The sequence below is a fragment of the Temnothorax americanus genome, unplaced genomic scaffold (genome assembly GCF_048541705.1).
Source record: "Temnothorax americanus isolate GAGA-0224 unplaced genomic scaffold, ASM4854170v1 Scaffold3, whole genome shotgun sequence".
NCBI classification, from domain to species: Eukaryota; Metazoa; Arthropoda; class Insecta; order Hymenoptera; family Formicidae; genus Temnothorax; species Temnothorax americanus.
Genome location: NW_027509442.1, coordinates 8,510,524 through 8,534,025, shown reverse-complemented (window position 1 = coordinate 8,534,025; position 23,502 = coordinate 8,510,524). Strand labels below are relative to the sequence as shown.

General features: G+C 34.1%; 1 long non-coding RNA gene across 13 annotated transcripts in view; it reads right to left on the bottom strand.

The window, feature by feature from the left end:
* LOC143900046 (uncharacterized) overlaps positions 1-23,502 on the bottom strand; it is a 148,115-nt gene that overhangs the window by 107,262 nt on the left and 17,351 nt on the right. Inside the window, exon 6 of one of the 13 annotated variants that reach the window (XR_013257686.1) lies at positions 19,695-20,034. The exons of 11 other annotated variants lie outside the window; for them this stretch is intronic. This is a non-coding gene — a long non-coding RNA (uncharacterized LOC143900046). Of the gene's footprint in view, positions 1-19,694; positions 20,035-23,502 lie in introns of those variants that run through there. One more of the 13 variants, XR_013257684.1, reaches the window with a different exon arrangement.

Here is a 23,502-nt window from a genome sequence, read left to right as displayed (position 1 = left end):
TCTACACATGTGTGTGTTGATTATTTTACACAAAAATTTTAACAAGGACCTTTTTTTAACAAAACTACAAAAATTTTCCAATAGTGTATGTTAATTCTTAATCTAAGATTAAATGTTTAAACAGATTACATACTAAATATAGAATCATTGTTTAAATTGTTTTATAAAATTTGTGATAAGAATTGTTATCATAAACTTATCATGTAATTAAACATTAAACTTAACAAACAAATAAATATGCATAAATATCAATTATGTGATATAGGTATGATTTATATAGATTTTAATATATCGTTTGCGTTTGTAAGAATAAAGAAAAAAAGCATGAAGAAAAAAAAGAGGAGGAGAAAAGGAGACAGGAGGAAGAGCACATTTATTGAATCTGAAAATTCTATCACATGGAAGTATAATATATGACAAAATAAAGGGGGAGAGGGAAAGGATAGAGAAATTAGCGTGATCTAAGAATTTAGATTTTTAACCTGAACAGGTTAAGACAGTATTGACAGACTGGTAAGGAGTTCGGTCTGTGGGCCACACTAGACACTTAGCTTTGATAAAGCTGATTGACAGATAAAGCGCTCAAAAAGAGATGACTCGTTGAAGCTATAAAGCGATTGGTTCTAATGCAGCTGCCGTGACGAAAGAAAGGCAATATTTGCACGCACAAAAGATGGATCATAGAATGTCGTCCGACTAACTAATTCAATTCACTCAATGTCCGGCAACTTCTGCGTATTCGATCATGATGTTATTCCCGTAATAATCTGCCAGTAAATAACTGTGTTTTAAATAGAATATTAAACATATTTGAATGCGTTATTTTCTGCGGAATAAATAAGAAAAGATTAATCTTATTATACAACATTACAGATTGCATGAGATTATAAAGCTTGTTATTTATTTCATAGAAAACAACGTCTTTTTATATTTAATCTAGACAAATATATATTTGTCTAGATTAAATATAAAAAGACGTTGTTTTCTATGAAATAAATAATATATATATATATATATATATATATATATATCTTTTAATAATTTTAAAATTTAAGTTAGATAATTATTATTTTTTGTTATTATCTATTTTTAATATAATAAAAGCTAAAAATACGACGCTAAAATACGTCTTATATTATTGTTAATAAATGAGTTAATGAATCATCATAAATATTGTTTTAATTAAAACATACCTAGTAAAAAATCAGAATACAGAATAGTCCAGTCGCCAGGTCAATTGAGCATTTTTTCGAGGTTGATGGCTTAAGTTAATGTTTTTTTTTATGTTTTTTGGGTGGTAGAACAAGAATCTGCAAATAGTTTATTCGTAAGTTGATGCAACAAAAAAGTTATTAACAATTTATTTGTTTAAATTGCCCTAGCGATCAAACTATACATCCTATAAAAAAATGAACTGCAGAAAATTTGTTCCTTTTTTCACGACGAACAAAATGGCTTTTGAATGTTTCCAAAGTCTTGATTATTGACGGAAATATGTAAATTTTTAGGAAACTACTTGCGTCGCGGAGTACCTTAGGCCTGCGCGCTCGCGCTCAATTGTATCGTTGAAACAATTGAAACTCTGAACTTGTCTGAAGTTGTCTTGTTGTACAATTTGGCAGTATAATAATTACCTAAAAATTGACATATTTCCGTCAATAATCAAAATTTTGGAAAAATTCAAACGCCATTTTGTTCGTATCGTAAAAAGAGGAACAAATTTTCTCCAGTTCATTTTTTTATAGAATGTATAGTTTGATCGCTAGAGCAATTTAAACAAATAAATTGTTAATAACTTTTTATTGGATCAACTTACAAAAAAACTATTTACAGATTCTTGTTCTACAATTCAAAAAACATAAAAAAACATTAACTTAAGCCATCAACTACTGGACTGGACTGGACTAAAATATATTTTCTATAACTAAGTACATTATTTAAAATTTTACTTCTTTTGTTTTCTTTACACATGTATATGTAAAAATACATGTATAACAATTTTTCAAGTGTTGTATTTTAATTTGTGTAATATATATAAATAGAATAAATAATAAAAATAAAAAATTATAATATGGTTGTTATTAGACTATCATATAATTTCTGATTTGATCGCACCCATTGATTTCATCACATTACCGCTACTCGCAAAAGCATGAGGTTGATAGGTATACACAATTTTAATAAGCCTTATTAAATTATGTTAAATTACTATTTCTTGTTAATTCTTAACAAAATATTTATTGTTACTAATTGTAAGAGATGCGACATATCTACTGGAGTAAATTGATTTATCTATATAATAAAGTATCATTTGAGTTTTACAATTTTATCTTATATCTTCATTAATTTAATTGCTGCTGCATTAAGTATGTTCCGCGTATAATGAAAATATTGAGGTCAAAGATCGCAACTGCATAAGGCGACAAAAAAAATGCTGCTAAAATGGTCCGATTTCCATTGCTTATATACGCGCAATATAAATCTAGTAGCTATAGAAGGCTGAGCTATATATAAGGTTTCGCCTTTCGCAGCTCGGAGGCGTCGATAATTGGCGTTCGGTTACATCGATAAAGGGATAGTGTGACGCGGGTTTTTTTTCGCGGGTTTATATACATCGTCATGCTCGCGACCGGTATCAATATTTATAGCGCATCATTAATTTCAGATTGGATCAGCTTCACTTTGCGATATTGGAGCTTTTTTTCTTTTTTAATTAATACGCATTTAAAATAAAAAAATATTTATTAAACTTTAAGTAAATAAAAGTCATAATAAACATTTATTTAAAGTTAATATATTAATATATTATCATCTATCCATAGCTTATATTACAAAAATAATATATATAGTCACGTACTGCAAAAGTTATCTCATATTACTTTATTTACATCGTATGCGTGTGCGTGTGCGTGCGTATGTGGAATGTACGCACAACTTTCTTATATTAAAGTGTGGAAGTCATTCTATATTGATTTAAACGGTAAATTTTTTCGTAAAATGTTGATGAATTAATTGGGGAAAAAAGACCATGTGAGAAAGAACGGTGCTAGTTTAGAGCTAAAATTCGTCTATCAGGGAAATGTATGAAATTGATATATCTTAATATGAAACTTAAAATTGTTCAAATTGCAGGGAAATTTATAAAAATACAGTTTTTCTACAGGAAAGGCTCATTTTGCAGCAAATAATTTCTAATAAATAAATAGTAATTGTGAACAAAGGAAATCTTTTTATTTTATTGATGTTTTCAGAGAGAAAGGGAAGGGGCTGCCACCGCTCATCTCCATTGAAATTTCATATTTTTATTAGTTTTATACTGCACAGGCTCACGCTGCGTTTCCTACTTTTTTCAATTGTAATATCTCGCATACATATTTGTTTTCTCTTACTGTGGGGATATATATAGTATAATGCGATAGAATATATACGAATATAAGTATATTTAATAAGAATATACTCTTAATATAAGTGTTAGAAATTATTTGCTGCAATAAAACGAGCCTTTCCTGTAGAAAAACTGCATGCATTTTTATAAATATCCCTGCATAGTTGGGACAATTTTAAGCTTCATGTTTGAATTCAGCAGGCCCAAAAATATAAAGACATATCAATTTCATACATTTCCTTGATGGGTAAATTTTGGTCTTAAACCTGCACCGTTAATTCTTATAAAATAAGTCGCTCTGATGATCTTTGAAGTTAAATCCATGTAGATATGTATCAATGTGTATGTTTCAGTTTATTTTATTTTCTTGTCACGCACACGCACACTAATGTTATTCCTACTACGTTCAAAAGCTAGTGGCAGACGATTTAAAAACAAAATTGCCGATGGTTATCGGAACAGTGTGTTTTTGTAACGATCGCTAGGATCTTTAGGTCTCGTAATTTGATATACGTACACATAGTAGATGATATTCTAAGAGATCTGCTTTTCTTCATGCGCTTCGGTACAACGAAGCACTGTCTTCGACGTCCTGAGCGTTAATTCATAAGTTCAAGCAATATGTGAAGAGAGAGAGAGAGAGAGAGAGAGAGAGAGAGAGAGAGAGAGAGAGAGAGAGAGAGAGAGAGAGAGAGAGAGAGAGAGAGAGAGAGAGAGAATTGCCAAATTTTAAATATGTATATTGATAAGATCAATTTATGGCACATATTGTTATTAAGCATGGTATTTATTATAAATATTTTACTGAATAACTTCCCAACCAATTCTTTATCCATTATAGCTGTTCTTTTACTTTTATCAATGTTGATTTTATTATTTTATTTAGTTTATGATACTAACACGCGTCGCATATTTAATCGATTCACAGAGCAAATCTAAATGAATAAAATTCAAATTTTAATTTTGTACTTTTTGTATCAAAGAAAAGAATAATTCTAAAAAACATTTTTGTTGAAAAATATTTGTCAGTTTTGTAAAATTCTGTAGTTCATGAAGTAGAAAAAAAAATAATATTTTTATGTCTTGTGTTTGGTTCAATGCTTTCCCTTTCTGAGAGGACTTCCGCAAAGTGTTAGTCTCAACCTCGAAAAATCACAACCCGCACCTGCGAATTCGTTCCAACACCTGGAAATTAGAACATCAGCGTAATTCATTGAAGATATGTCCCGTATACTCGGTCGTATCCCTCGCACGCGGCATCTATTACACGACCCCTGAGGAGTACGAAGTGATGGATTCATCCGGAATAGCCGGTAGAGGAGATACACGAGAGCACAACTCCTGGGGCGTGAATACGCGGATGATTGAATAAAGAAGAAGCCACCGATGAGTTGGTTTTGTAAGATTTTTGCCTTCTATAAAGTCGGCCGACACAATAACCACCATGCGAATATATATGTATTATATGTCGCCTGCCTACTCTCAAGAAAGGAGCCTTTCAGAGATATAACTGGCCTCCGGTTCAATGAAGGAATGACACCTAGAAGAAACCGAGAATATAGTCGTCAGGATCGCAACAATCATGAAAGGTCGATGGTATAGTAGACCAAACAGGAAATTATTTGGTATACGCAATATATTGTAGTGGGTGCGATATACTTTTCTCATTAGCTATTTCAGAATTACAAAAAAATAAAAGTCTAGTAGAATCAATAAGATAACTACATACTAATGCAAACAAACGTTTGAATTTTACGATATTTTAACTTGTCTGACTCAATCTTTATTTAATCAATAAAACATTATTGATTATATTAAAGATAAACGATTAAAGCTTTATAATTGCAAATGCAAAGCTTCTGTAGGAAACACCGTGTTCGATTTTTTATCGGTGACCGCGATTGCATAATTAATGATATTTAATTCAATTTAATTTAGAAGATAAAATAGTTATCTTGCCTTTGTGTGAATGATAACAGATTAATGTTAAGCATTTTTTTTCAATTTAATGAATCTTGTTAGTGATATTTAACGAATTTATTTGATAATATTTTATTTGCTAGTAACAATTCAAAGACAAAAAGTTTATTATTTATATTAATTTTTTCAATAAAGATCAAATAATTTAAAATTATCTTAAAATTAAAAATATTCTTCACTTCTGACAATTTTAAAAATGCAACAAACACTAATAAATAAAAACAAAGATAAAGAAAAATATTATTAATAAAAAATATATTTTAACATACATATACATATACATATGTGAGATATTGACGTATTTTATAAGGTAAATTTATATGTCGTCATTTAGTAATACCGTTGCGTTAGGATGTTATAACGATGGTAGCATTATTTGAATAATTATTCAGATAATGCGCTATTATTTTTTAAACAGCATCCTAATCTCGTTAAACAAAATTTATACGTCGTATCTATATTTCGGTGAAGCGTCTCGAGTCGAGTAGCGATTGGCGACGAGTGTTTTACCGACCATAAGTTAAAAGAGCGACATGTAAATAAACTGAAACACGACGGTTTACTGAGTAGTTAACGGAGTTTTACCGAGCTTGCTTTACCGAGAACTTCACACGAATCTCAATGAAATATATCATTGCCTCTCATTAATGTTTATCTAATGAATATTCGATTCACTCAAGTGACTCGTTTCATAGAAAAAAACATTTTGTCATACTTTATTGTAATATGTAATATCATGTTTTCTATAAAATGAAAGAATGAGCAACATTATACAACTAGCATTTTGTTATATTAGATTGAGATTTATTATGTTTTTTTTATAAATTTTATTCAATATTATATTATTAAATTTTATATTACTAAAATTATTTAAATTAGTATTTTAATTGTTAAGATAAATTAAAGAATTATAGCGTTAAATAAAAAGCATACTGTTTATATGAAAAAATATAATTTTTTATTTTTATTCATATTTAAATACTAGCATTTTTTTCATACGCATTAAAAGTTTCAATATATTATAAGAGCATAATTATAACAAAAGAATAATTATACTGTTAAATTTAAAAATAATTGTATTTACATATATGTTGATACATATGCTGCACAAAAATTATAATACATATGTAATTAGAGTTCTGAAATTAAATTAATTAGAATTAAAACCTAATGTCTCACGCGAAGCCACAGGGATATGCATATACGCGTATAATTTATAATAATAGATTCGGGACGAAGATGTTATTTATCTTTCATATATCGTATATCGTATATCGTATCTAAAACATTTCAGATAGACTTTCATTCAGAAAAACTGTTGAGAGCGAGGCGCATGTTTCGCCCTCCACGTCGCATCCCCCCTTTTTCGTCTTTTCTAGTACGAGAGTAGCCCACCCGCTTCACCCGGCTTCACCCAGTTTCTCCCACGTACGCTGGCGCACGCTACCGTTTTGTGCGTGTGACGACGAAAGCGCGTGTGTGCAAAAGCCCAAAAAAATATTCTCGGCCACGATGTGGGTTTACATTCGTAAGCCGCGGCTGGTGGCAACGAAGGTGCGGCGCGGCGGTTCAAAGCGAAGCGCGCGTGTTTGGCTAACATCTCTAAAACAAAGTGTAAACTAACTAGACGTACATTCGGTGTTTACACAACGCCGAGAAGCCGGGGGAGTTGAGGAGCCGTCGCGAGAGAAGTGAAACTCTCTTGACGCAATAACATTCATGCACTTTTTTATCGCGTGTCATTTACATGTTTTATCGTCGCGCAATGTTCTCTTCTCGTTGGATATGCGCGAGGCATTTCCAGCGTAGAATATTCGACCCAAATGTATGTGGAAAATTACAAAGGTCTCGGAACAAAAGTGAATCAAGTTTCAACTTTTAAGGATAAGATCCTTTTTTTACAATTTTGTGCATTAAGTAAACAAACTTTGTACGGTTTTGATTTCTTTTATTATAAAATCCTAGCTCCTGTGTGCAATATTATAATAATAATTAAAAAGACACTTGTTTGAAATAGAAATCTAATTTTATTTCGATTTATATTTTAAAATGTATTTTCATTCTGCACAAAACATCAAGTAGACCACTTATTGTCAGAATTGTACGGGGCCAGAGAAGCGTACACATGTATAGATATATATTTTATCATTTTGATAGATTATATAACGTTTTTATGTAACGTTTCGATTGCACTTCGGTAAGAGATATGTTACGTCAGGAAATCTGCATTTCTTTGCAAATTAGTAACTACTGGTTAGTTGACAAATTAAACTATTTAATCGGAAAAAGATGGTTTATACGAAATACAAGGCCCAACTTTTCTCGCAAAAGAAGAGCTGGTGCGTGTCAGTTGGTGAACCGATTAGAAACATCAGAGATTCTTGGAAACATCGCAGACTGACGGTATCTGAACGGACGATTTCTGACGGAGAAAGAGCGAACGATCCGACCGACCGGCCTGCCGGCAGGCCGACGATAAACAAACCGTTTTGGTGGGCAGTCTACTGCTCTTTGATGCTCCGTCGTTGATTAATTCCAGTAGGCTAGCGCTAGGTGATCCATATAGTGGCCGCCGAAAATTTCACGGCACGATTAGAACGCAAACTTGAGCGTAAATTTATCATTTATCGTTAAACTCATTTTATCAATATCCTCTGCATCACAAATCGCTTTAGATTTTACATCATAGACATTGTCTGTAAATATTTCCGTAAGAATTTATGGCAGAATTAGTTCATATCTACAGCAATTTAGAGTAAGTTTAGCGTTCTATGTTACATTATTATATCATCCTTATAGATGCACAAAAGCGATGCACATAAATTAGTAAAAGCGCAACTAATTTAAATTGTATACTTTTTTTAATTATATGTAAAAAAGTATAATGCATATACACGCACGTGTACTCATATAGGTATAATGCAGGTCATCGTGTACACATAAGTGAGCGCGCGTTTTCAACGTATAATTATTTTGGTATGTACACATCATAGGATTTTTACTTTTTTCCAAGAACTATTATTTCTCCAGAAAAACTTCTATACCGGTGCACAATTAACTAAGGTCAATTTTTTTGTTGTAAAATTTTTGGCATGCTATATATAACTCGCGGTGAAACTGATTTCACGCTGAGAAAGGTTTTTGGTAGACAATCATCCTTCCGACACGCGTCCTGTGCGCATCATTCCAGATACTTACTGCGGGCACCCATTCTGGCCAGATAATCAGTCCTCTAGTCACCATTATGTTAAAGGCGCCCTGGCTCACGACCAAAGTTCGGTCTAAAGATTGCGCGAGAAACTTTAGGCTTCCTTCAAAATACCGTGACCTTCCTCACAGCAGGATGTTGAATGTTTTTTGACAATTTTCCGTTACAAATCACTGTTTGGCTATTACATGCCAAGAATGTCCGCATTAATAATGTTTAAGAAATAGCTTTAGAAATTATACAGATTTACATCTTCAGCAACAAAGATAGTTTCCGGGATCAGGTAATCTCGTGAGAAATTTTCTCATGATTTCTCCACATGTCTGCAGTGCATGTCTGCACTCTGCAGGTACAGTGCAAAATTACTCGCATTATAAAATTATTTTTGCATTAAAGATTATATCACTGTGTATTATCATTGTATTTCTCCCCGAAACGATAAAATGATATAATAATGATTTTATATAATTGTATTATACATATATGCGCTGCTATACACAATTATTTTTTAGTTACCTGAGAAATATCACGTGTTTATACTCAACATTTTGTCGACACATCTCGACTACTGTTGGGTCACCGTTTTCCAATACAACTTCCTTCCACAGCAGGAAATAAAGAGACATTGGTTTTGAACGATGAGGGACGAAGATGTTTCTTTGTGCCCCAACGAGAGACGTTCATGTACCCCGAAATTGCGCGCATTAACACATTGGACGAGCGTGACCGTTTGCATGATGTCTTTACGAGCGCTTGTTGGGGATTTCTTTATAATTCGCAGAACGCAGCAGGATCAAGAATATATAACTGAACAGAAAACGATAGAAGATGTTTCTCTTTCTTTTGACGTTTGATTATTCGACCTGTTGCACAACGTTTGCTGCAAAATCGCTTCGTATTTCAGACACGCGTCGTATCTTAAAGAACAAATAAGATTAACGACGAGATTATTTTAATTCATCGTTTATTACCTATTATTATTTGTTATACATATAATTGGACTCATTATAAAATGGTACAGATTAAAATTGATTTTTTAGAAAAAAATCTTTTCAACTTTGAGATATATTTGATTATTGGTGGCTTGACAATAATAACAACAACCATATTAATCTAGGAAGACTATATTAATCTATTTGTATCGCATTTACATTGAAAGAGAATATGAGCTAAATGTCAATGGTTTCGAGGTGATGAGTTGAACTTTTGAATAAATAATTGGCAAAAGAAATGTAGAACTAATTTATCTATTAAAATAGCCAGAGCATTTAAGTTACAGCAAATGAATTTTTTAGAAATTGAAAGTAAATGAGCTAAAAAATAGTAGATTGATAGATAAATCAAATGCGAGTAAGAAAATACGAGTATTCGTAAGAAATTTTCCCAGGCAGGGGAGATTGACGATTCAATGGCAATCAAGAGGTATTCAAAGCAAGTTGCGCATGCAAATAAGTGATTACAATGTTCTTTTTTGTACGTCTCGTCTCGTACAATCTCTCCTATATGTCAGGCGATAAAATGTATCATCTTTAGAAGAAACGCTTCCGATGTGTCTATACCTGATTTACTTGTTTTGCGGCTCAAGAAATTATATTAATATTTATCTATTGCCTGTCATATTGAACAAATCATAACGGAGTATATATACGCAACTGTGGATATTAAATAAACATATATGAAATAAACGCCGACAAAGCTTTAACTCATCAATTGAATTCAATGCAAATAAAAATATAATAATAATGAATTAATTTATTAATAGTCACAATAATGAAATTTATTATAAATCTATGTGCAATCCTATTTTTTTAGACTTTTAGAGACTTTCAGAATGTTTGATACGTTTTAGATGTAAATCACTCTCGCACACAATCATAAATAAAGTATAAACTATAAACGAGTATTTGGACACTTTTTACGTACTTGTATTTACATCGTAACTTTCAAACGTGGCTTCGAATAATGCTGTAAATCATCGGCAGGTTTTCTACGATTTCGCGATTTGGCGCCTGTATACGCACCAATATTAGAAATTTCTAATTTATTTCTAAATTAATATTATTTTCAAGTTACCATCTTTCAACGGCTCACATTCTAACAACTTCCTGTTCTTAATGTTTCTAATGTTGCTCAAATTATATTTAATTACATATGCATTATATACATACGGAGTAAAGACACTCCAATAACTATATAAAAAAATAAAATATCTATCTCCCTCTGTATCGAAACAGCAAATCTTATAGTCAAAATTACCGAGAAACAGTTTTCTGAGGAATTTATCTTTTAACAGCTTCCAAAACTGTCGCGTGAGAGGAGATCTCTTCTGTTGTTAGACCGGAACCGATATATAACACGCGTGTTCCAAATGTGTTTTACATTTCGTCGCCGACGAGACAAATCCCTCAGATCTATGACCGTGTCTTCGTTATAAAGACGACACGGTCCACCTTGTGTTGAAAATGAGACGTCTGTTTCGGGTATAGCCTTTTAAGCATATTCTTCAGGCTCTGATGATACATAAAAAAAAAAAGGATTATTCTCGTAAGAACAGAACGCGTTCCTTTTCCTCGTATCTTCTTTTAATTTCTAAATATTCTCCCGAATAAACAAATGTTCTGCAAAGAAATGCAGAACTGATTTATCTATTAAATAACATAGTCAGAGCACTTAAAATACAGCGAGCGAGCTATTCAAAAATTAAAAGTATACGCGTTAAAAAAGTTAATTGATATCAAAATATAATAAAAAATTAATTCAAATTAATGGATTTATGAAATGTCTACAATATATAGATATCGTTATCAATAACGGTACTTGAAAAAATTTTGAAACAGTTTTGCAATGAAGAGAAATAACCAAAAGGAAGAGAAAAATCATTGGCCGCGTTCGCAACTCAGCAGAACGACTGCTGAGTTGTTGTCTTATCAACACTCTACATTGATTTGTTGGTTTTAAAAGTGAGAGTTCAATCACGTTCAATTGATATACTAATTGTAAGCGGTTTGTTCTGCTGAACGCGCCCATTGATTTATAAAATAAAATTAACTATAATTCTTTTACTTTTAATTAATACGCTAAATGTTTCCACAATTAAATAAAAATATCAGGTATTGAGTTACATGATTACGCCAGTATAAAAAAGTTATTAATTTTTTCTGATCACAATCGTACGAATCATGCTTAATGCTTCCTCTATTCGATTTTGCAGATGAAAACTGATTAGTTACGCTCACCCCATCTTTAGAAACTTGTTGCCGTACCGCGTGACAGAGCGAAAGAAAAAAAAATAAAAGGCAAGAAAGAAATAAAAAAAGGATGCGACCGGTTTTTAGAGTAAACACATTTCGGTATAAATACACGAAACGGAAGCTAATTAGTTTGTACAAGTCAATTTTAACTTCCGGAATTTAACACGACTCCAGTATCTTTCTTTTATGTCAGATGTATACTTTTCCCGATTAATTACCATGTGACTCCCATCCGATCTGACGTCAAACCAGCAAAAATGTACAATGTCTTTATACATTTCTATGCTTTTATAATAATCGATGAATTTATTATACATTTTGCGATTTTTCTCTATATCACCACGTCACTACTTATGTTATAAGAAATATAAAGGTGAAATTATCTCGAAATAAAAAATATATTTTTTTATAACAATTATTTCTAGATTATTCTTTGAAAAATATTCTTTCTCGAAAAATATAACAGTGATACAATGTCTATCTGTCTGTCTGTCTGTCTGTCTCTCTCTCTCTCTCTCTCTCTCTCTCTCTCTCTCTCTCTCTCTCTCTCTCTCTCTCTCTCTCTCTATCTATCTATCTATCTATTTATCTATCTATCTATTTATCTATCTATCTATCTATCTCACGAAATATATATTAAATGATACAAGTAGAGAGTGGGTGTGTGTCTACTCTATTAATGATAAAACATTAAATTCTAGATTTTTTCACTTGTGTCTAACTGCATCTCGATCTCAGTCTAATAATAAGATGCATATAAAAGTCATAGATTCGCGCACGCGTCCATTCACAAGCTACAAATTAGATGTACACATTTCGACTGTCAAGCATACAGCCTGTTATACATTATTTGTATACGTGTATGTATGTAGCGACGGACCTGTACTATACGCGGCGCGGTGTGGCGTTTAATTGTAAGTAATATTTACGAAGCGCGCGCGCGCATTTGCTCCTTTACCTGAATTTATTTGCAGTTTTTCCAAGAACATACATATAATGGGTTAACGGTTCGTTCTCGTTTGTCCGTGTCTCCGACACGGCAATCATGGCATGCTTATGCTGCGCACACAGGCCACGCGCGGAGCTTTACACGTTTACACCCTCGCACAATGCGCGAGCCTCGGCCTCGTTAAGGGGATCAGCTGCGTGGCATTGTCGCCGCTAACAAGCGCTAAATAGAGCACCGAGTGAAATCGTGTGGACGCACGGTGTGTCCACACAGAGACAGTCCGCCGTTGCACCGTCCATACAAATAATATATGTCGGACACATCTGCACGATTCACGTATGCAAAATTGCGTGCGCACGCGCTCACGCCCGCACAGAGTTCCGCTCGCTGCGTATGCGTATATATTGCGTATATGCGACTGCGGCTGTATACGTATACGTAATACGGCCGTACATGGCGTTTTCTCGAATCGTTGCAAATTACGTTACGATTGGTAACGTTTAAATGAGGAAAAAGGACACGTTGCGCACCGTCAATAATTAATTATGCGAGGAAAAGCCCGCTCGGGCTCGTACGCATAAGATCGTGCTGCGCAACGATAGCCACGTCGATGACTATGAAAACATGACGCACGTGACTAGCCCCGCGGTTCTCGTATTGTGCTGTCTGTTTGTTAAACGGGGGAAAAAAGGCGAGAGGTATGTAATAGTGAAAAGAAACGACGGGGCGTCTCAGGGATGTATCGCCCTGCAGCGTTACACTATACGATTTATATTTTATACGAGGGGTGAGCGGAGTCGGGGTGAGAGGCGGGCGGTTGTTAAGTTGTCCGACAGATGTCTCACCACGTGAATCTATCGTCCGCCTCCCTCGAGTCTTTCCCCGCGCCCCCCGCGGACTCGTATTTTCACATTTCGAAATCCAATTCCGCGCTCGCACGGGGCTGCATCGGGGTGGTGGTGGTGGTGGTAGTGGTGGTGGTGCACGATACGCACAATTTCGCGATAATGATCCCCCGGACGGGAGGTCCCTGTCTCATGCTGTAATTGACCCGAGGAGGGATGACGGGTCCGACTTTTACGCCTCCCCTTCTCCTTCGCGACAGCTTTTGTCGGCGCGGCACGTCCGCATTTTTTATCGTGATAATGAGATATTCCAAATGTTATCGTAATCGTGACGAGCTTCGTTTCTACCACCCGAGAGTATCGGGAAGAATAAAAATTCGTATGGCGGAAAGGGCCTAATCGAATATATTTCTCGCGACATATAAAACTAATATTTTTATCTACAACGTTACACACACGCAAGTAGAAGAAATTAAAAAAATAAATTACATTAATATAATATCGTTAACGTCATTTAACATAATTTTATATCATTTTCCAGATTATTCTTTTCTATTTGACCTATTATAAACAGTATAAACCTGTTTAGTAAATGTGTAAATAAAGAAAATTTACTTAACTCAGAGAATTATTAAGCTCAGAGAATCATGAAGCTATAACTGCAGTGGTAAAGATACTAAAGATTGCGCGAAAAGCTCTGATAGAGCTTTCAACTGTTTCTCACGGTTCTCATGGGCTAGTTTCAATAATATTGAAAAGCTATAAAAAATATAAGTGTGTATACATAATTGTGTTTAGAAATAGTTTACTTGGCGAAATAACATTTTGCTTTTTAATACTGACTAACGCAACCAATTTTAAAACACAATAGAAAGAACAATAATGACCGTACCGAGCATTCTCGGTAAGCACGTGTTTCCTCCCACTCCCACATCAACAAATACAGAATACAGAGAGATACATAGAATCGAAAGAATCGTCAAAATGACCTCGCGCGCACGTTCCATTCTAGGGCGCAAACTGGCTGGGTTACTCTTTCGAGTGACCTTTAACAAATGCGTCTTCGCACCTGTCCACTCTCTCTCTCTCTCTCTCTCTCTCTCTCTCTCTCTCTCTCTCCGCCCTTCCCTCCCTCCATCCTCTCCTCTCCTCTTCCTCGCCATGACAATTTTGTCGACAGAGAAGTTCGGAGGCCTAACGAGCTTTTGATGCGCGACCGTTTTTCCAAGGCAAAGTATCGTTTTCGGCAAACTGATCACGTGCGTGACTTCGTAGATCTATGGGCAGATCTGTCATGATATGCAAAAATAGATATTTTTTTGTTTAATTTGAAGCGATATATAGAATGTGTCTTAAAAAAATTGAGGAGTTGAAGAATATGTATATATTATAATTGGAATCGACATATGTGCTGGAGATGGGCGTTCTCCATCATATCAGACGTATCAAACTTTATATTTTCATACTCAAGTTTCACGAGCATAAAGCATAAAACTCTTCTTTTGTTTGCCCGTTTATAAGTAATATCAAAAGAATGTCACTTAAATAAAATTATATACGTATATGCATACATATGCAAGGTGTTCCAGGTCAGGTCAATAAAACTTGTATAAGAACAAAAAAGTTCCTATAAACATAGGTCCAGAAACGTTTTGTTAAAAAGTTATAGCTAATAAACTTCGGAAAATCACGTTTTTTGATGATTTTCAAAAATAACTAGCTATCTAATTGTTAGACTAAAGCGAAACGCTACGTGTGTATTGTACACGTATATCGCGTTGATATTCATTACATTCGTCATTACATTTCATATACATAGAATTCGTCATAAAAAATCCAGAATTACATGATTACATTTATCATTAAACATCAATGAGAATACGGATTCTATCGCTTTAGTGTAAACTTTAAACGAAAGCACGTAGCAATTAGCATTGCTTTTATGCTTCAGAGGAAACAGCGTACTTAGAATGTTTTCGTTGAATGGGGGGATACAGGTGTGCAATCAACGGTTTCGTGACGATTTGGTTTTCTACTTTTCAGTAGGCTCACGCTTATTGGCCTAGCGGATCAAATTTTACGATCGATTTCCTGTCGTGTAAGAAATAACGAGAGCGCTACGATCGGTTATACTACTGATTTATTGGCGTTATAGGAGTGTTCAAAACGCGGCTCATAAACGAGTCAAGAGACTTGTAGAAAATAAGTCGTAAATTTTCGAAGATTAATACATTGTGGCATTTGGTCTATTCAGGATCGTTAAATTTAATGCCTATTCTGTATGTCAACTGTGTATGGTCCGAGAACTGAGAAATGGACGCGCTATTCTCAAGATTTGGTAAACTAAAAACATTTCTATCTATGCAAGTTAATAACTTTATCAAAAGTTTATTTATTTTTGTACAATTGGAGGGGTAAAAACCATAGTGGTGTAAATCAAATGTTTAAAAATATTTTCTCGTGTGCATAGATGCAATTTATATATTGTACAGATTGCATCTATGCACTGCACGAAAAAATATTTTTAAAAATTTGACTTACACCACTATGATTTTTACTCCTCCAATTATACTCGTATACTTATAATCGGCACAAAAATGACATTAATCTGCTCTAACTTTATTCTCTTTATTTTCTTTATACTTTATATCTAAAATTTTATTGACGTTTTTGTAACTAAATATTTATATGATAAATGCTCATTGCTCAATTAGGCAAAAATTAATCTAAAATTATTTTTCAGACATGTCCGTATAAGAAAAACATAGATAAAAAAACAGACATAAAGAGAATATTACGTATATAGCTTATACTTATCAAGAAGTATAGCCGTTCATATAAGAAGCTCGTTTCACGCATCCTTTAAACTGAAAATGTAGCTTGAAATTGCCCTTAAAATTCTATTAACTAATCTGAAAATTTATAGCTCGTAAAATAAATCCAAATAAATTATTAATTTAATGAGACTCGCCTAGAAACTTGTGTCTTTAAATATAAGATAATTAGTTGTACAAAAAGAAAAAAACAGATAGCGAATAGTACATGCTGAATAATACAAACAAAACGATACAAGTTTGCGCTTTAACGCACTTCTGACAAAACACAATAATATTTCATCTGATTATGTCGTTCTTGGAGATACACAATCTCGATTCGACCCTCTTCGTTTTTCCAGAACAATTAACGTAACTATCGTTCGCTCGTCCGAGCATGGAAAACATGAGGTACGTATATGTCTGACGAATACTGCGGGGGTGATTTTAATGCAAAAATAACAGAGTCTCGATGCTAATGATTCGGAGAAGCACGCATCATTGGGTTCCCTGCCTCCCTGCCTCCATGTCTCATGCACGTATTTTTGCAACTGCAGTAAGAGCCGCGTGGCAACTTGGCCCATCCCTTTACTGTTTTAGCCGCGGGATACCGAGCAGTCACGTGCCGCTGATCTCGGTACAGTTTGCACGCGTAATCGGAACTTGCCTATGGTTGGTGTGTCACTGTCTGACAATGAGTTTAAAAGATTCAACCTCGGGAAACGTATTTGAGATAAATAAAAATAGACGAACAATTTTTACTAAAATGTTAAATACATGGCGTTACGGTTGAGTTTAACGAGTAAAAAAGTAATTTTAATTCCGTTTTACGCTATATTCATTTTCTTGTATACGTAATTACGTAACGAGAAAAAGATATATTTCCAAAATAATAATGCGTTTATTAATTTCCACTGTATGCCGCTTGTGTAAAAAAATCTTGATAAGCAGAGTAAAGGTACATATTTGGTTGTTTTCTTGTATTTGCCACCGGTGACCCACGTCGGACTTTCCGTTTGACACTTTGGCTTTTTGATCATTAAAGAGTATTTTCATAGTAAATGTGTCAATATTAAATAAATGTTTAATAAAAATATTTGCTTTGTTTTACACTGCATTTTTGCACATTAAGTTTTTTTCTATAATAATAACTTTTTTTCGTTTTGTAATTATTATGGAACACAATTTATTTTTTTCTACTATTCTTTTGTAATTTATTGTTTTATATACTATAATGAATATACTGCGTGGATCGCAAATCATGTAAAATTAGGCCGGCACTGAACGTGTTAAGGCCTTTATACATAGATTTTATTTTTTAATATAACGATATAACAATTTGATTCAAGAATCATAAGTGGAATATGGATCACAAATGTATCAAGTTGGTGAAATTTGTATGTACGTATTATCTCGAATCGCAATCTTGTCGCAACATTAACGCGAACTTAACGAGAGAACGAGTCAGTTTCTCGGCAATGAAGACGCGTGTCCAGAAGAGAATATCGCGAGCTGGGGAGACATCAAAATAGAAGAGAGATGGCGACCCTCGGTGCGTCCACGTGTCCGACGTGGACGTCGACGATGTCATTAAACTCCTCGTTACGCGGACCCGAGTCCAAACTAACTCCGCTCGTCCGGATAACTCTCTCGCTACAGACCCCGTAGCCAGATCTACCAGCCAACGGCAACCAGGCCTTGCGAACAGACGGAGCTACGTCTCGTGATTGGTTACATTACCGATACGCGCGTCTCGCGTCACAGTGATGCTGTTACAGCAGTCGCGGTAAAAGCCTCTCTCTCTCTCTCTCTCTCTCTCTCTCTCTCTCTCTCTCTCTCTCTCTCTCTCTCTCTCTCTCTCTCTCTCTCTCTCTCTCTCTCTCTCTCTCTCTCTCCCTCCCTCCCTCCACTCTCTTCCTTCTTCCTTCCTCTCTCTCTTTCCCTCGCTCTTTCTCGCATCCTCCAGAGAATAACCTCTTGCGTCTACACTCTCCTTCATTGAGGAAAACAACATTGCAGAAATCTCCCACCAAGAGCATGAACGATGGAATTTGATGAAATTTGATTCGGAAATCGATTATGCTTGGTTTGAAATTATTTGTTAAATTCTAGATGTTTATATTGCATATTTTCGCATTGTTGGAAATTGTAATACATTATTGATATAGGATTGATGATATCCTAGATATTTTTTCTCATTCGAGCATGCATTTAATCTCTAATAATATAAAATATAATATAATTAAAAATTGAAATTAAATTAGTAAATATGTAACGGATTATATTAGAAATGTTCAAAAAATATTCTAATATTAAAAGAATGTTTTTATTTATACTTGCTTTATCGCAACACCGCTAATTTTACGAATTAAGCATTTTTGCTGTAATATTTATTTGAATAATCATATATGTGAGATACATTCCGTATCCCAAATAAGTATTTGTTGGTAATTAAATATCTTGATACCTAAATACCCCTATATATAGGTATACATCGTTGAATTTAATTCACGTATGTTTTGTATTTAAAAGTATACCAAATTATATCATCGGTGTACAACTCGTTAAATGCGACTATTTCAAGAAATATGCAAGGCTCACACAAATAAAGATCGAACCAATTAGAAATAAAAACCAAAAGTTGAACAACAGCCGTGAGAAGAGACTTTTTGAATTTAAGCAAAAAAAATCAGTGCTCTTCTTAGAACAAACGAGGGGCACACTTGCGTTACGGGGATGGAGAGGGGAAGGGTTATGTGTCGCTTATGATAAAGCTTGGGAATTGATCGGTCCGGATGTCGCATTTTGTACGCACAGCGTGTCGCCCTTGTTGTTGGGACTGCATGTCCCGGTTAGACTCGATACACGTAACACGACGCACGTGCTTTGCTACCCTTGTTCTTCGCCCTCCACCTACCGTTCGCATCTCTGTTCCGTGACCAGCACTCTTTACCCCGTAGTAAATGATTTGTTTCTTTGCGGCTTCCGAAACAGTACGATTTTATATACGGTCGCTCGATCGCCATTCGTCATTCTCAGGTTATTTCTCGAACTTACAGGGTGACACCACTCCCCATCTGATCACCCAATTTTTAGAAAAAATATTTTTGTTTCGTTGTAATCATATAGGAACAGCAGATTTTGATTTTTTTTTTATATTACGTATTTTTACGTAAGAAAAATGCAGAAAACATTGAATTCTTAAAATATAAGTAGAAAGCTTATTAAAGTTAGTATAATACATTAATTTTATAAAAAAGAAGATAAAGCATATATTTTCATTTGTATGTTTATCAGAACTTATTAGTAACGCTAATAATAACTAATAACATGCAAGTATATGTAATAAAATTAAATATAAAAATTTTTTGTTTAAATAATCAAGTTAAAAAATTTTTTAACACTTGTGTCACAAAAATGTCTTACTAACTATATATTGAACTCGCCACTAACTTCCCACGTTTTCCTGGTGAGGGCCTCGGATGCTTATTTTCGCAGCGAGACGCAAAAGCCGCTGCCCTGTTTTCTCGGTGAATCTCTTTGTGAATCGGGTGTTTCACCAGTCGGTTGCCTTCACCTCGTTACCGTCCTTTTTTCCCGTTGCTGAAACAAGAAACTGGCATCAGGACGTCGTTATAACGCGAGGCGAGGCGTCCACTTTTCTGCTTGTCCTGACCGCCGCGCTGCCGTCGTGCCTTCGACGGCCGTCGGACGTAGCCTTGCGTACTACAAATAAAGCTCTCCAGGAAACAAACAGGGACGATCTGGTCTCCGCCGAACAAATTGACACCCTCTATAGTGCACGTACGACTTACGGACCACGGTGTCTTGTTTCCCAACTCGAGGTCGATCCACTTTAGTTTACTATTGTAGTTTGTCGACGCTCCATGTAGCTCTAAATATTTTATTTGGGCTTACTTGAGAAGAAGCGTAATTGACAAGAATTTTTGTCGGGATGCTAAAAACAGAATGTTGTCAAATTAAATTTTAAATTTACTTTTTTGATGATATACTTACCTTTGTATTTCTATATGTATACATATATGTATATTAAGATTATGTATAGAAGATTAATTTTCCGATAGCGTAATAGAACTTTCCACGTTTCAATTTTCACCATATGAAAATGAAGCGCATGTACGCGTGCACGCGTTTCTCTTTTCCTTAAATTCAAAATATCAAATTTTGCTTCAAAATCAAGAAATTATCATCGATTTGAAGGAAGTTATCGACCTTGGTTTAAAACACCTTTGAGAAAACCTTTTTCTGAAGGAATGATATCAATTGAGAATTTTTCGAAAGGTAAACTGTCATGTCGACTGATAGAGATGCAATATACGTTTATTAAGTGGCAGTCACGTGGCATATAACGATACAACGATATCAGTTTTGTCCTCGGACACGATTCGCCACGTGTCACTCGACGTGAATCCAGCGCTTTCGCTTTATTACGACAATGATACTCACACCCCCTGCCGGTATCGCTAGTTGATCGTAATCGCGTTTAGCCTCTACCATTCACACCGGAGCAAAGTCGCGCGCGGGTGTAAATTTAACAGTGAATGCAATGCGTTTGAAGCAGAGTATTAATCAAGTATTATTACGTGACCTTTTTTTTTAAAAAAAATAGGTATAAAAAATTGCATCAAATGCGTAGAAGAATTAATCCTCTGAATCATTTCACGATATAACATCATTTTCTGATGTTGATTAACATCAGAAAATGATATAATGCCGTCAAGTCTCATGAAGTCTACCAGAATCTGATATGTAATTGAATGTTATATCCAAATAAATATACAACGAGCTATTATTATTTCGACGAACCGAAAAATATGGTGTGAAATATATTCAGCATGATGATTACGCCTCTAATGCGACTAGCGACTAAAGTCACAGACTCCGTGAAACATCTCTTACAATTATAGATAGACTCTTTAAGTTAATAACAATATTCTCGTCATAAATTTTTCCCAAGTATTGTATACCAAACACAAAATAAGTAGTTTACTTAACAGTTAACGTGAGCCACTGAAACATGCGATATATAATGCGGGACAAACAAAAAGTTTCACACGAATATTACATGACTATAGATTTCTGAAGAATTCTATAGTTTTTTGGAAGGTGCTTGGATTTTGAAATCTTTCAATACACAGAAAAAAACGTATACGTATACGTGTTCATCATTCATATAATCATAATTAAATATTTTTTTCTATGTTGACGATTTAAATACGATTATTGAATTATATTTCCCCATCGAGAGAAATAATACTCGATTTTATTCCGTATTCCACCGCTTTCATTAGTAGATCCCACGACCACCCGAGCCGCGAGCCCGCATCTTGACATCCGCCGGTCCACCGTTTAGCAATAATTTACTCATCGCACGGCCACGAAATAACGTCGAAAAAGACCCTGCGGAATGAACGGTGTGGTCGTTGGCATTGGAGTGATGATCCGAATCCCACGGGTATATTGTTGTCCAATGATACGTTCGTATTTACACGTCGCGCACCGAAATTGCGCGCCGACGGCGACGGCGTAAATGCACCCGTATATGTATAAGATTTGGAGAACGGGCGTGAATAATACCGATAAGTACCATCTTTTACAGCCTATCGCGTGCAATGCGACTGTCCTCGAAATAAATGCCTTGATTCAATAACCAATGTATTGCAGCTAATTTTTTTGAGATAATAAAATTAATCCTAAAGATTAATATTCCAGATACATGACATATTCGTATATTATTAAAATAATAACTTTCATTTTTTTTTTAATCTGTCAATTATTTTTCTGTTTCTAGATTTTAAAAGCACATTGACATGTATGATAACTTTGTTTTTAGATAATTAGGATATATTTTATTTAGAAAAATTAAGTCAAATAATAATCTTTAGTGTTTTATTTTGCGGAAATTACGCTATATTGTGTACTACATATAAGTATTATATGTACCTATATATGTAAAATTCTGACCAAGTAACTTTTTGCAAGTATCATATGTTTTTACTTTATCATGTAGTTTCAAGTAATTTGTTTAGTTATGTTCGTACATACATAAATTTTCAAACATAGGGGTAATACATTTTCTTTATTTTTATAAAAATATTAGCATTTGTAATATTCTTAAAATAAAAAATGCATTTTTTTTATTTATTCTCATAGAAATATTACAAAGTGCGTTTAGTATCTAAATAACAGAAATTTCAATTTATTGTAAATATTATAATTGGAGATGGTGTGCATTTTTACATTATTTAGAGATTTCAAGGTTGTAGATATTTGTTCAGAAAACTCAAAAGAAATGCGATTAAGGAAAGAAGTTGAAGAATTCTAAACGCATTTGTACACTTAATATAAGTAGTAAGTGACATCTAGTGACACAACGCGCGCGGATCAGCCTTTTTCCTTTAAATATTTTTTCACATTATCTCGAGAAACTTTTTTGTCGCATCTTGGTAGTACTGCTTTTTTCTCTCTCAAAGGCTCAAAGAGCCTTTAACCCTTCGTGTCGATCAAAAAACCGCATTTATCTTCGCACACAATATATTTCTATAAGAAAAAATTTCCAACATTCGAAATTTATCAATTGCTCATGAGTCGCGGAAGCTGGTAGTTTTGTTGTCGGTTCTTCCGCGCCGCAAGAAAAGACGTTATTCAAGATGTTAGACATTGACGGATTTGTCGGGCGAGTCGTGTTAATGCGTAGCATCTGAAAAATCGACGGATTAGTTCGTAAACCCTTATGAATTCAACGCGGCGTCATCCGTTCTTTCAAATCGATTCACAGTTTCATCCACGGTTTCATCTGTTGCTTAGATTGCATATTATGTGTGTAATATATGCGTAATCTATATTTATATATACATGCGTATTTTACAAACTTGCGATGATTAGTGATAGAAAGAATTTCTTTCAAAGAAACTCGACATAATAATATAATAACATTTTTATTGTATATATTTTAGATATGGATTATGTATCAAAAGAAAAGACATATAGTTATATATGTATTTCATATGTTTAATAATTTATTATAAATGCAGAAATTTGTAATGAAAT